Source organism: Nematolebias whitei, chromosome 17 (genome assembly GCF_014905685.2).
Source record: "Nematolebias whitei isolate Nwh7 chromosome 17, NemWhi1, whole genome shotgun sequence".
Lineage (NCBI taxonomy): Eukaryota > Metazoa > Chordata > Actinopteri > Cyprinodontiformes > Rivulidae > Nematolebias > Nematolebias whitei.
Genome location: NC_056514.1, coordinates 32,527,542 through 32,537,732, shown reverse-complemented (window position 1 = coordinate 32,537,732; position 10,191 = coordinate 32,527,542). Strand labels below are relative to the sequence as shown.

The 10,191-nt window shown below is 38.3% G+C and overlaps 1 protein-coding gene across 1 annotated transcript in view; it reads right to left on the bottom strand.

Annotated features, from left to right (window-relative positions):
* dock1 (dedicator of cytokinesis 1) overlaps nt 1–10,191 on the bottom strand; it is a gene marked incomplete in the record, with an annotated part of 276,885 nt that overhangs the window by 97,353 nt on the left and 169,341 nt on the right.

The following is a 10,191-nucleotide window of genomic DNA, read 5'->3' as shown; positions in this document are numbered from 1 at the left end:
TTTCAACTGTGAATTTTGGAGCTTCGACAAGATGGAGGTTTTTTCCTCGAGGTCGGCCTGTTAGCTTAGCTCATAGCTTAGCTTTAACAATGCAAAAACGCGATTTTGGGCGGTTAAAACAGATTTTAAAGGAAAAAGAAAAAAGAGAAAGGGAGGAATCAGTGAAGAGCACCGGAGTTGAGCCTTTTGTCATCCAGTGTCTTCAGTAGAAAGAGAGACACAAAGACACAATAAAGTTGATAGATGAAAATGAGGTTGATAATTTTCATTTATCATGCGATTAATTATGTATTGTTTATCGCGAAAGGCCTAGTGGCAGTCATCTTGAATTAGTTAAAATATGTAAATATAAACAAAACTGATTCCGATATGTAATGACAAAGTTTTAAGCAAATGTGTCAGAACAAAGACAGTGCCGGGGTGGATCTTAGCTACTACCAACTGCACCAAATATTAGCTCAGAATCTGTAAAACTCACAAAGTTATAGTCAGTTTTGTGTTTTCTAAGATCATTTGGCTGTAAATGTCATCTTGAATTAGACAGAGTTCAAAATCTAGCCTGTTATAAATCTATTTTTAATAATTATTTTTTTAAGTTTCATTAAAAGCCGTGCAGTGGTTTATGAGATATTTTGCAAACAGACACGGTTGATGACAATAATTAATGGCAAAGTTTTAAGGACAAAGCTCACGTGATCAGTTAGCTCTGAGTCTAAGTTGAGGATCAGTCTCAACAACAACCACAGCAACTTTTAGTTCAATATCTGTAAAATTGACAGTTTAAACTTTTTGTGTTTTAAGGTCATTCATCTTGAAACAAGTTAACTTTAAAAGTTAGTCATTTGTAGATGTACAAAATGAATCTCAATACGATCTTTACATAAATTAACATTAGTGCAGCAGTCCCTCGTTTAGAGCGGGGGGTTTCATTCTCAGCTCCCCCGCGATAAGTGAAAAACCGCGAATTAGGAATAGTAGTACGAGTAGTAAGTAGTAATTTAATTCAAATTAAAAAATCCATGCCGATCGTGTGGCTCATCCATCAGTCAGCTAATTGTGTCATGTCCAATCTTACTTTGAAAAACCGCGCAAGAGCGAGTACGCGAAAGTCAAACCGCGAAGTAGCGAGGAGAGGGACTAGCGTATATGAAAACAAAAGTTATCAAAATAAACTCCATAAGTATAAATTATTTGTTTCTTTCACTTTTTTGATGACACATAATGCTGATCAGTGCTACAGAGAAGTTTGTTCAGGTTATGATGTATAAAAACGTTAAAAACATTTTTGATGGGAAAGATCTCATCTGTGAGCACCAGTTAGCACCATTTTTCGGCATTAAAGACGAATCAGCTAAAAGAGGCAACTATATATGTAAAGAATATAAAGTTAGTATATTAGTATATTTTCTGACACTTATTCTCCTAACAAAAGAGCAAAAGCTGAAGTTAACTAATCTCTAGGACACAGATAACTTCCTGCACTTCACCACTGAGGATGGTTGGATATTACAGCAAGAGCAGCATCATTCAAAGACTTGGGAGTCCCTTTATTAATAAAAGGAACAAGGTCTTCAAAGCAGGCAATGATCTTTAGAAGTCCTTGGCGACTTCTGCAGCAACCACCCAGAACAGAGGGGAGCTAGATTAGCTGAAGGGTATCCCACATGTACTCGTTCTCTTATTTAGCTGTGAACGATTCTCAAAGATTTACTCGCTGTAAGACTGACATGGGACTTGGCGCTCCAAGGCAAAATACAGTACTATAAGCCCCTTAAGCTTATTCCCAACTTTCAGTCAAGACTGCTAACAGAAAATAGACACTTTTGCAGATGTTATTATTCAATTTATTCCTGTAGCATGATGCTCATGAATGCATCTGAGGCTTCCATGTGCAATAGGTGCTGGAGGAACTGAGGTCTGCTAACAAAAAGTAAATGCAGGTAAAAATCTTGCAAACATATCTTAGTTTGCTGTTGCTTAAGGCTAAATTCCAGTTCAACCCCCCACAACTTTTTTTTTTTTTTTTTAGAAAAGGGCATCTGAATCTTTTTGATATGAAGTGAGGTTAAAGTGCAGATATTTCACACTGAAACTATCAAAACTAATGAGGAAACATGTATAATCTCTACAGTGACTATAACGTATAGACAGGTTTTCTTCATTGTATAACATTTGACGAATCTGTAGTTCTTCCTTAACAAGCACAGAAAATAGTATTTGCTAGTCTGATAATCAGTTTTACGTCACCACATATGGGCGTGCCGATGTGGTATCGGTTTACTTAAAAGGAATTGGCTTCTTGAAGTAGTATCTCATACATATATACAGAAAAATGATCTAACTGTGAAAAAGAAAGTTGCTCTGCACGTTCTGTTAAGGACAAGCACATATGTGGGGCACAACAGCAAGTGTTCAGGTATGTTCCTCTCAAGTCTCCAGTTCTGTGAAAGGTTGCCCAGTTCAGCAACGTTACGACCTCTGGGATCGTCCAACAGCCTGAGAAGGTCTGCTGAAGGGACTCCTTCGGTTTGGAATAAACCAGAAACACCAAGCGGTCCTCTCATGGCTCATCTTCCCACTTTTCTTTTTGGAATGATACCGGTTGTCATTTTTTTAACAGGTGGAAGGTAGGTCATACAAAGCTGTCTTGGGGAAATAAAATTCTAAAATTACTTTGAAAATATATAGAGCATAGAGGGCATGTGAGAGACAGGACCGACAAGGGTTAGTTGATGAGGAAGAACAACAATACTTCAGTTGCCTACAGAACAAACAATGCAAAAAAATAAAAAAAATAATTTCTGTAGATAAACAGCAAAGAAAACTTTGCTCCCAATATCAGTCATGGAGTAGAGAAGCTGCAATTTTTTTCGAACCTAGATGCAACATTCATCTTGAGCTCGAGGGCAAATCAAATCTTTTTGCTGAAATGACAAATCTGTGATTAGGGGACAGTGCCAGATGCATCAAAAGCTGATTTCACATACAATTCTCTCACATTATTCATCTTACTTTAGTACCTGGCAGTAGAGAAGAAAAGAAATGACGTTTGCTCTTGCTGTGAAGGGTTTCTGCGTTGGCATAGCATTGTTTTAGGCCAGTAGTTTTGTTTTAATTAAGTCAACGGGGAAATGGAACGTCACTCTAAAGTGAGCCATGTCCTGAACCTCACCGCATACTTGGAGAGAAGAAAAATGACACGGAAGCAGGGTGGAAAATAAAACAACTAAAAGTTTTGATGAGAGTCAGAACACATTTAAATTGAAAATGGAGACAGTTGCTGTGCAAAATCAGAAAACGCTATGCACTGGCAGATTATGAAAAATAGACCACCAGCAGGATTTTCGGCAAAGCTTTAAGTATTGTTGATATATATAAAAAAGATCCTGGTGATAAGGGTGCCACTGTAGTAAACTGCAGAAGTTGGAGATTGTAGAAGAAACAAAACGAGTGATATAAATACAAATCCATAGGTGCCAACAACAAGCTGTGAATCAAATGTCTTTTTAAAAGAAAATTATTTCTAGTGTGGCAGAAGGAATGTGGGAAAATCCTCTAAATGACAGCTCAAAGACTCCTTTTGCAACAAATGTATCTGAAAGTTGCAATAAAACTAGAATGCTTCTTCTGGAACTTCAAGTATTTGGGAGTCTTGTTCAGGAGCAGGGGTGTAATGAGATACTCAACTCATGGGATGAAATACTGGGTTCACAACAACAAGGCAAGATTTGAAGATTTGGATGAGAAAAAGGTTTAGCCACCAACTCACCTGATCTGATAGGCATCACTCATGTCTGGATTATCATGAGTCTTTACAGACTTTTGAACAGTGCTTTGACAATACACGAATGTCTAACTTTTTATTAAAGCTGTGTGACTACCTGACTCAGACGTGGGCAACTCATTTACACAATGGGCCAATGTTTCAAACATGATCCAACACCAACCTTTGTTTTACAATATTTTCTTAAAAAATATATTTTTTGAAATATGAACTTGAATAAGAACAGCAGTTGAAATAAGTTTCCTCCGCAGGGTAGCTGGACTCTCCCTTAGAGATAGGGTGAGAAGTTCAGTTATCTGGGAAAGACTCAAAATAGAGCCACTGCTCCTCCACATCGAAAGGAGCCAGTTGAGGTGGTTCGGGCATCGGGCATCCCTAGGGAGGTGCTTTGGTCATGTCTGATTGGGAGGAGACCCAGGAGAAGGCTATGGAGTCCTCCTAGAAAAGCTGGCGGTGGGTGGATGGATGGAAGGCAGGATGGATGGATAGATGGAAGGCAAGATGGATAAATGGATGGAAGGCAGAATGGATGTATGGATGGAAGGCAGGATGGATGGATGGAAGGCAAGATGGATAGATGGATGGAAGGCAGAATGGATGTATGGATGGAAGGCAGGATGGATGGATGGAAGGCAAGATGGATAGATGGATGGAAGGCAGGATGGATGGATGGAAGGCAGGATGGATGGATGGAAGGCAGGGCAGGTGGGCAGGAGGGCAGGCTGGCTGGATTGATTGATGGACGGAAGGATGGATGGGATTGATAGGAATCGCTTTAGAATGATTTGTTCAATTAGCTTTGTAGTGACCTAGTAGAGTGCTGTATGAATGGGTAAATGAGGGCATGGATTGTTTTGTAAAGCACTTTGAGTATCTTGACAAAATAGAAAGGTGCTATATAAGTACAGTCGATTTACAATTGACCATAGATTGATTGATGGATGGGCAGATGGATGGGATTGATTGATTGATTGACGGGTGGATGGATGGGATTGATTGAAGGATTGATTGATGGATGGATGGATGGGTTGGTTGGTTGGTGGGTGGGTGGATGGATGGATGGATGGCTGGCTGGGATTGATGGATTAATGGATGGGATTGAAGGATTGATTGATGGATGGATGGATGGATGGATGGATGGATGGATGGATGGATGGGATTGATTGATGGATGGAGGGGTTGGTGGGTGGATGGATGGATGGCTGGCTGGCTGGCTGGCTGGATGAGATTGATGGATTGATTGATAGACGGATGGGATCGACTAATTGATTGATGGATGAATGGATGGAATAAGAACAGGACAGACAGATTTAGTTTTACTTCCACTTAGCTTTAAAGGTTAAACAGCAATTTTCCTCTTGCGCAGAATCATGAGAGGTTCCAACTTTATTTTTCAGCTTTAAAGAGACAAATTTACAAGTAAGGGCAAAAAGAGACGGCCTTGTTTCGCAGTAATGAAGGTGTTGCTCCGAGATGCAGTGGTGACGAAGGAGCTAAGTTGAAAGGCAAAGCTTTCAAGTCACAGGGGCCCAGATGTGTTCCAACGCTTGCCTTTAGTTAAACAATATGGACCATGACAAAAAGAATGATAAAAGGATGTTTGAGTTTCCCTCCTGAACCTGTTGTCTCTAAGGCATCACCACACATCAAGCAGAAATAACTGGATGAAATTAGCCAAACTGAACAAAAAGAAAGTATTAAAATTGTGCATATGTTTTGTTATTATTTAAAATAGAAATAATGAAACAAATGACGTTTCTTGCCTGCGAATTAAATAAAAAGTGTTCTCTGTAATATCGAATCCTGCTATTTATAGTTTGGAAAGTTTAAACCTTCTGCATGTAATTATACCTGGTATTTATTGTTGTTATTTAAAATCAGCACAAAACGCGAGTCACTAAACGATTCAAGAGCCACAAAACGAAGTTCATACTGAAGAATATTAAAATTAATCAACGTTAAGTAACTGAAAAACATTCAATTGTATGTGTTTAATTAATAAGTAATAATTTATTGAGCTTAGATATAAAAATTAAACAAACATACGCAGATAGCAGAAGTAAGGAATGGAAGGATGAGAGAAGCAGCAGCAGTGTAGCTGTTTTTACACTGCCTGGCTAAAAAGAGGCAGAGCTGACACGTACACCACACTGCACTTGGCCTCTTCTGCATGATTCAGCAGGCCAACAACCAGGAATATCATCCAGAGGAAATGAGTGGGGAAACTGTTACGTTTTCATTTTTCAGCACTAGTTACTGTTATCCATCATGTCACTGAACACTTTGAACATAACAGAAGCTTTAGGACGCACTTCCACACTTTATTACACCGTCGCGTTACACCAGCTCGAGCAGACATTTTAATTTATGCATAGGGCCACACATTCCACCGAGTGAAGGACACCGTTTCACTGGGAAGCTCTGTGTCCAGTGCCAAGCGTGCATCATTCAGTGAAGGGGAAAAAGATGCTACTGACCAGCGTGGCAGAATGGGTGGACGTACTGGAGCATGATGGGGGACGGTGCAGGTCAATAATGAGCTGAATTGTCTTGATACTCGGGGTCAAAACCATCTTACAATATTCTAGATGAATGCAGTTCAAATCGACCCTTAGAGGTCACCGTGCAGGAGGAACAGCAACACCCTACACTGGGTATGTACTCATGAAGATTTTCTTTTTATCTTCTACACTGATCCTGGTTAATACAAAAGGATTATTAGCCAATATAGAATCTGAATCAGAAACTTGCATTTTCCGACAGCACATAGCTGTAATGGTAAATTGTAGACGGACTGCACTTATCAAGAAACTTTCTATCTAATCAAGACACTCAAAGTGCTTTACAACACAATCTGTACTCTCATTTACACATTCATACAGCACTCTAGTAGATCTCTACAAAGTTAATCGAACAAATCATTCTATAGGGACAAATCAGTCTTTATCACATTCATAAACTGATGGGACACATCGGAGGCAATGAGGGGTTCAGTGTCTTGCCCAGGGACACTTCAGCATGTGACTGCTGTTGGAATCAAACCCCCAACTCTCCAATTGGAGGACGACTGCTCTAAATAAGCCACAGCTGCCCATAAATGTACACATTAAATATGAATAAAATAAAAAAGATAAAAATGTCATGTACTTGTTTGACACGTCACAATCATTGCAGTGCAACAATTAAAATAAAATTGTTTTTAAATGTGTTGTTAGCTTAATAAATGATTACTTCTGAACTTCTTTATCATGTAATTTTTAGATAATGTAATAAAAAAATTCACTCAAAGTTTAGCAGGATTTCTTTTTCTAAATATTGTCAAACAATAGCAGTGAAGTTACTACTGAAATCAAATTAATTTCTCCCCTAAAAAACACAATCTATAAAAAAAAATCTTCAAAAAAATAGTATGTAGGAAACTCAAAACCCTAAATGTTCCATACAAACATCAGACCTGCAAATGTCTATTTATTGCAATAAACATACAAGCTGTTGTCAACAACATCTAAAGACAGAACATGTGATTACATTTGTCAGTCTGCAGTTATATGCTAATTAGCCACATGCTACATTTAATGCTGAAGTCACAGCTGGCATAAACTAGTAGAAATCAAGCGTTACGGTGTATCCAGAGAGTCTAATGCTGTTCAAGGAAAGTAAAGAGTTGAGTCCTTGAACGTTTGAGATTGATTCAAGACGTGAAACAATTTTAAATGCTTCTATAAGAACAAACAAATCTGTCCTTCCACCATCTGCTCAGAGGAAACTACGTCACCCTGACACATTTCTGTCCAGTTTTCTACCCAAACGTAACATGCAGGACATGCTTGTTTGATAAATACACACTTTACAACTTTATATCAAACATTTATGTGAAACTTGTTCACGATTCGTCTTTGTACTCGCTCTCATGAAACAGATCTTAAGGCTGCAGCAGATAAAGGATGCTCCCGCTGACGTTTGAGCTTGACACATTTTCTGCTTCTCCTCTGAGCCACAGAGTTGCTGGGGCAGTGCTGCTGTACAGCAGACACGTCTTATCAGCCTGTCAGCTGAAAACACACACACAAACACACACCACCTGCTTTCTTTGTTACGACTGCTGCGATATAACTGACAGCCCCCCGTCTCCATCAAGCAAATCAGCTCCTACAGAAACAACAGCCAACTTTCTCATGTGTCCTGTGCGGGTGATGCTGTGCACAACACATGACAACAGACTGCTAATGAACTTCTGTCAACCCAAGATGCAAATATTTGCAGTAAGGTAATTGGCGGTGTAGGAATAAACTTCTACACATTCCACAAGGTAATACTAGAAATCAATTTGAATTCACTAATGTGTAAAATGTAAATAAAACAAATGAGTGCAATGATATCCAAACATCATAAGCTCATATTTTATTTAATATAGAACATAGAAAAGATTAAATATTTAAACTAAGAAATTATATAATAAAAAAAATAAAAAAAGGTAATTTGGGATTTTATGGCAGCCACACATCTCAAAAAAGTTTGGACCGGGCCATGTTTATATGGTAAATAGACTGTACAGAGCTTTTCTGGCCAACCAAGCTACTCAAAGTACTTTACAACACTTTGCCTTCATTTACACACATGCATTCATGCAGAACTCTACTATAGATTTACAAAGATAGTCTGAGTAAACCATTCTAGAGCATCTAGTGCAAACTTGATGATCCAAAGAGCCATTTCTGCCTCTTTGTTCACTAAATTAAAATGTCCGGAGCCAAAAAACCTGCTCCAACTGTGATTATCAACTGGTGGCCCATGGGCCACTTTAAGTTTGTTGGAGGGGGCATTTCAGGCCATTAGAAGTAAAACTAATGATTTTTAACACTTAGATATTTTTTACATTTTAAGACAAAAGAAAAGACCGGATTATTGTAAAGAAGGATTAAGTTTCAATTATTTTACAAATAAATAAATAAAACAATGTACTATGCAGATATAGTGATTTTTTTTTAAATTGGGGACAAATTAAGTAAACTACTTTAAAGAAATAAAGTTAAAGTATGTTTTACTCCTTGTATTAGTAATAGCATTCACAAATTTGCAAAATAAATTACATGAAAGTGTTAAAACTAGCAGTGGTTTGTTTGTTTTGGTCAAAGCTTGAACGAGCCGCTGCAGAGAAACCAAAGGGCCGCATGTGGCTCCAGAGCCAGCAGTTGCAGACCGCTGGTTTAGTGCCTTAGATTGCATTCATACATTGATGGGGCACATCGGAGACATCGGATAAGAGATTCAGTGTCTTGCCCAGGGACACTTTAACAAACAACTGAATACTTGTGGAATCAAACTTCCGGCTCCGTTGTCAGAGGACGAGTCCTGTAACCACTGATCCACAGCCCATTCATATTTGATGGATGATTTTAGCAGGTCAACTGGGTCTGCTTTGCAGTATGGGAGTTGTTCTAAAAACTGTATACACTTTTCTGCACTGATGGGAGCATTTCCAGATGACTAAGCTGCCCATGCCAGAGGCACTAATGCACCCCTATACCATCAGTGAGGCAAGCTTTTGTACAATGTGTTGCACAAATGTATGTGTGTACATCCTCTTTAGTGTGTCGGATGTGGAGTTTGTAATTTCCTAAATAAAAGTCTAAACTTGATTAATCTGAACAGAGAACGGTTTTCTAATTAGTCTCCGTTCATTTTAAATGAGCTTTGGCCCAGAGAAGATCAAAACTTTTCTGGATGGTGTTCACATCTGGCTTCTTCTGTGTACGAGAGCTTTAATCTACATTTGTAGATGACACGGTGAGATATGTCTGTAGACAATAATCTGTGGAAGTGTTCCTGAGACCATGCAGTGATGTCTATAACAAAAGCAGATCTATTTTTGCAGTGCTGTCAGAGGACCCAAAGATCACAGACGTCAAATATCATCATTAGGTCTCGTCCTTTGAGCTCCAAGATTTCTCCAGATCCTTAAAATGTTTTGGTGATATTATGAACTAACGATGATGGGATATAAAAAATCTTCCAGATTTTCCGTGAATGAGCATTATGTTTTTGTTCCACTATTTTTAGATCGGTGAACACAGATCTTCTGTGAGATTCAACTCATAAAATCTTATTTTTATACCCAGTCTTCTTACTGACCTGTACACAATTAACTAAAATAATTGCAAAATGCTCCTCCAGCTGTTTTTGTTCATACCACTTACTTTTACAGCCTTCTGCTGGCTCTATCCCAACTTTATTGAGATGTGTTGCTGCCATAAAATTTAAAATGATCTTTTTTTTTTAATTATTATTATTATTCTGAATATTGGTACAATCTCTTGGTATGTTCACTATGTTCCATTGTGACTGAAATACAGGTTTATGGGATTTGCAAATCATTGCAATGTGATTTTATTTAAACTTTACACAAC